Source organism: Haemaphysalis longicornis, unplaced genomic scaffold (genome assembly GCF_048455015.1).
Source record: "Haemaphysalis longicornis isolate Haplotype H1 unplaced genomic scaffold, Haemaphysalis longicornis Haplotype H1 scaffold_2, whole genome shotgun sequence".
In the NCBI taxonomy this organism is placed as follows: domain Eukaryota; kingdom Metazoa; phylum Arthropoda; class Arachnida; order Ixodida; family Ixodidae; genus Haemaphysalis; species Haemaphysalis longicornis.
Genome location: NW_027526295.1, coordinates 262,715,400 through 262,720,361, shown reverse-complemented (window position 1 = coordinate 262,720,361; position 4,962 = coordinate 262,715,400).

Genomic DNA, 4,962 nt, shown 5'->3' with positions numbered 1-4,962 from the left:
GGCGTCGTTTCGCTCTTGAAACTAAAATAAACAAAAAATGGGAACATTTTTTCTTGTTCGCTTTCAGAAAGCTTCCAAATAATTCCTGACAAATTAAACTATTCGAACTCTATTTTTTAATTAATTAAACAACATTAAGTGTTTATTTGCCACAATATTGTTTTCTTCTTTGCCTTTCTTACTTTCTTACTTTCGTTCTTTTTTTTCTTTTTTTTCTTTTTTTTTTCTCTTTTTGTGTGTGTGTGTGTGCAGCCACAGACAACTTTCGAGCTTGTTCACGGGTCATGCATACCAACCAACTACGGAGCGCTTCTCCGCGGTACACGACAGCACGCTCGCTGAAGCGCGTCTTGACTAGATACTGGAGCCAGATTTCTTTCTAATAGACACTATGAAGAAACTCCCTAGTACAAAGCGAGCATGATCGAAGAGAGTCGATGTTAGCCCCACGCCGGCATGGGCCCTCCCTCTCGCGATGGGCGCTCTTAAGACGAAGCTTGCAGCTTATCACCTGGTGTTTGGGTGTCGTCTGTATTCCACCCCAAACGCACTGCAGGAAAGCCAACTTCGTCTGGCGATGGTGACGATCGTGGGTGAAGTGAGGAAAAAACTCTTCCTGTGGTCGGAATCGAACCTGCGTCCCTCGCGTTATGAAGCCCACGTCTGGCCGATTGCGACCCACCAGCGGACCCATATCACATCACCTTACCATAGACGTAAGGTAGGAACCCTACCACCATACCAGTCATCACAAATAGAGTCCGCTCGCTTCTGGGTTGGTTCACTTCGTGCCGCACTCATTTTGGAAAGCTTCGCCTTTCCCCATCGTTGTCGGTTCGACACAGGGGTAGTTGATTTTTCTCTTGCGAGCGGCAGAAATAAATCGAGGCTTTCGCACAGACGAGTATAAATACACATTGCAGCAAGTAATGAGAGTTTAACAAATTTAATGGATGACGCACTCTATTGCGAGCACGCTTTCCCCATCGTAAAACTTCATCTGATTCAGGCGTACGCACATTGCGTGAGGAGCCATTGCAGCGACTATGGCGCGAATAACCGCGGGTGCAAAGGCACCCACCCAGCCACGTGGTCACCATTGTCTGTATGTGCAAGCATTTGCGTGTGGACTCAATGAAGAGATCCGTCTTTCCGCCTGTGACTGTCACCCCGTATGTAAAGGCTGTTGATTAGGTTCCCTCGTCGCCTGCATATTTTCATACACGGCCGAAAGATGTCTTGCCTGAAATGTACTTGTGCAAAATAGTGAAGACACCTTTAGAGGGGCTCGGTGTATACCGTTTCATGGGGATATGGAAGTATTTTATAAAATGCACTAGGGTCTTTGAGCTTGTGCTTTTATTGCCCCTGAATAGTACGACCTCGCAGCGGTGCATTTGCGCATAAAAGTGAAGCCCACTTTAGAGGGCTCGGGATACGGCAGAGTGAAAATTATCCCACAATTCCCACTTGAGTGTTACCACAATTTTTTGCTTATTCGCAGAGCGCTGAAATCAGTCGGCCATGACCCCGCCTCGAGCTCCCCAAAACTGCCGCTGTACCACGGGCTCTGCACAGCTGGCGCGGCGCACTGGTTAGTTTAGCACCGGTTTTCCTCACGTGGCGCGCAAGGTACGGTAATAATGGAATGCGGACATTGTGGAGCTCAGAAACTTGCTGTTCAAAGCTCACGCTCTACAATGACCAAATACAGTACTCATGAGCATTGTACTATGTACTCTTGAGTACTGCACTCATGAAGACTATGTACTCATGAGTAATGTGCACTCACGAGTACTGTCCTCATAAATACTCATACTCGTGAGTACTATGTACTCATGAGTATTCATACTTATAAATTCTGTACTCATGAATACTGTACTCACGAGTGCTGCACTTACGTATGTACTCACTCATAATCGTACTGACTCGTGAGGAAGGAAGGAAGGAAGGAAGGAAGAATGTAGAAGAAAGGCAGGAACGTTAACCTGGCTAGAGCCTAGTTTGCTATCCTGCACGTGGGAAAGGGGAAATGGGCAAAAAAGAGAGAGGAAAAAAAAGAGGAACAGTTGGACCAGACACGTATGCCCAGCACTGAGGCACTGACAGTGATTGACACTGGAGGCTCTCAGTCTATAGCCTAGTGTTCAAGTTCGTCGCCCGTAGAAAACGTAATAGTTCCATAGTCGCCTTCTGAGCGGATGACTGAGAAGGCCAGTGGCACAGAATCTTTCCCTCCGAAAATGGCCGCCGAGAGTCCAGGTTCCTCAGCGCTGACGACAGCTTTTTTCTTTCAGCCGAGTAGCGTGGGCACTCGCATAAAACGTGGCGTATCGTCTCCGATGTGCCGCACGTTTCGCACTCCGCCCTTGCTGCCATTCCTATTAAGTACGAGTAAGCATTTGTGAATGCCACCCCCAGCCAGAGACGGCAAAGAAGAGTTGCGTCAGACCGTGGGAGGCCTAGTGGAAGGGGACGTTGCAGGTGCGGGTCAAAGACACCAATGCGTGCGCATGTGAAATCTTCTGGAGACCATTGGGAGATAGCTGTTTCCCGGGCAAGAATGCGGAGGACCCTAGCTGCGTCCGTCCTAGACAATGGGATGAGTACAGTTGTCGCTGTTTGATGCGCCAGCCGGGCGGCAGCGTCCGCACTTTCGTTGCCGACAATGCCGCAGTGGCTAGGAAGCCACTGTAGGGTGACATCATGACCCGCCTGGGCAGCACGGTCGTATACCATTCTTATTTCTGTCAGGAGCTGTTCGTGAGGTCCCCGGCACAGCGCTGAATGGAGTGACTGAAGTGCAGGCTTCGAATCACAGAAGATAGCCCATCTGCGGCACGAACTTTGCTCGATGGTGTGAAGAGCGCTACGGACGGCCGTAAGTTCTGTAGCCGTGAATGTGGTAAGATTGGCTATCTTGAATTTGCTGCACAGTGACAGTCGTGGTATAACAACAGCTCCGGCAGAACCCGACGATGTTACCGAGCCATCAGTGTATGCATGGGTTCGGTCACTGTATGTCTCGTGCATGTACGTCAGAGCGAGCTGTTGCAGGGCCGGAATTGGAAGTTCACGTTTTTTTGTCACTCCTGGGATATCTAGGCACACTCGGGGCTGCATCACACACCACAGCGGAACGAGCGGTCTCATCGCCGGCGTGTAGTTCGATGGAACGCTGGTGTTGTGGGCAGCTACTACCCTGGCGAACGACGCCCGGGGACGGGTCGCTGGTATTCCCGCGAGGTGATGATCAGGTAGACGGGCGAGGTGCCTGATATGTGTCCTGAGTATTTCGACGTCCACAAAGGTTGCCAAAGGGTGATTTCGAGCCAGGGCAATGGTCGCTGCTGTGGACGTACATCGTGGTAGGCCAAGACAGGTTCGCAGGGCCTGAGCTTGAATACCCTGAAGTGACCGAGTAGTTGTGCGGCACGCTCCGGAAAGGACAGGGGCACTGTATCGCAGATAGCCCAAGAACAGCACGTTGTAGAGCTGTAACATCGACTTCAGTGGTGTTCCCCACGTCTTGCCGCCGATGAGTTTGAGCACATGCACCACTGCAGAGAGCCTCTTCTTTAGAAGGTTAACATGAGCGCTCCAAGAAAGGCCTCTGTCAACAACTATGCCGAGAAACTTGTGATTTCTCACATATGACACCCTTTCACCGTTAATATACAAAGGGTATGCATACATAGGCTTTCGTGTAAACGGAAGCACGGCGCATTTGCTGCTGGATATTTCCAACCCTTGTCCGTGTAGATATGAGGTCGTCAAGTCTGCGGCATTTTGCAGTCGTGAGTTTGAGTACAAATGAGTGCACTCACGAGTGAGTACACCGACCTATGACAATGACCATGCGTACGACACTTGGTGAGTCGTGTAGCTAATTACAGGCGGTCAAAATAAATCCGGCCCATCCCACTGCGCTGCACCTGAAGGCACTACAGTCGAACACGGATATATCGAACTCCAAGGGGATCGCGAAAGAATTCGATATATTGATAATTCGATATATAAAATACGCCTATCTGAAGATTATCTGACAACTCCGCACATCACTGAGAGTTTTCTGAAGTCGTGGGAAATGGTAGTTTACTGTTTAGTCCCTCAAAGCACGGAAAATCCTAACCGCAGCATGATGACCACCGCACTTTATTTATCATTGAAATGTCTTTGAGCTTCGCTTGTTTTTTCTTCTGCGTCGTAAAGTTCGCCAAATTGTCTTCAAGATTACGAACACGCACAAATGAGAAAATCAACGCTGTACACTATGCCACAACAGAGGCGAATAACGCTGACGGAACCTCGGCTGCAGTAGGCGGTTGGGAACGTTGTCAGGCACCCATTGCCGTTATCTTCATGATCCGAACCGAACACCTCCCCCACCTGGAGGCGTGCAACGATGTCGCTTTGCACCCGACACGCTCCGGAATAGCCGGGGCGGGTTGTGCTGCATTCGCCTTTACGTCAACGTTGATGCGTGCATCGCCCTCAAAACTACTGCGAGGAATTCCGAACGCCTTTTCAACCAACATCTTTTCAGCAGCCTGCACCCGACGAATTCCCGCCTTCGTTGCTTCGAAATGAATGCCTTGGACAAAACAAACGTACAACGTCGCATAGGTCCCCCTGCACGAGCCACCAAACCGCTCAATCACTGAAAAAGAGTGCCTCCGGTCAATTTTTTTTTTTTTGTGCTCGTTTATGTCCTTTCACCCCAACCACTATCCGTGTTCTAGCTATCATGGAGCTGCCCCTCGTGCTAGCGTGAAAACAGCTGTTGAAGGCCATCGAAGCGACATAATGCCGCGGACGCCGCCTCTGTCTCACCAAGCCAGGCAGCTCCTGCGATGAGTCAACATTATTATCAACTCCACCCCATCATAGGAAGCAAACATTCAGGGGCACCTTCGGCGCGGAATTCGATATATCGAATTTGCCCGTGATCAGGAGTTCGAT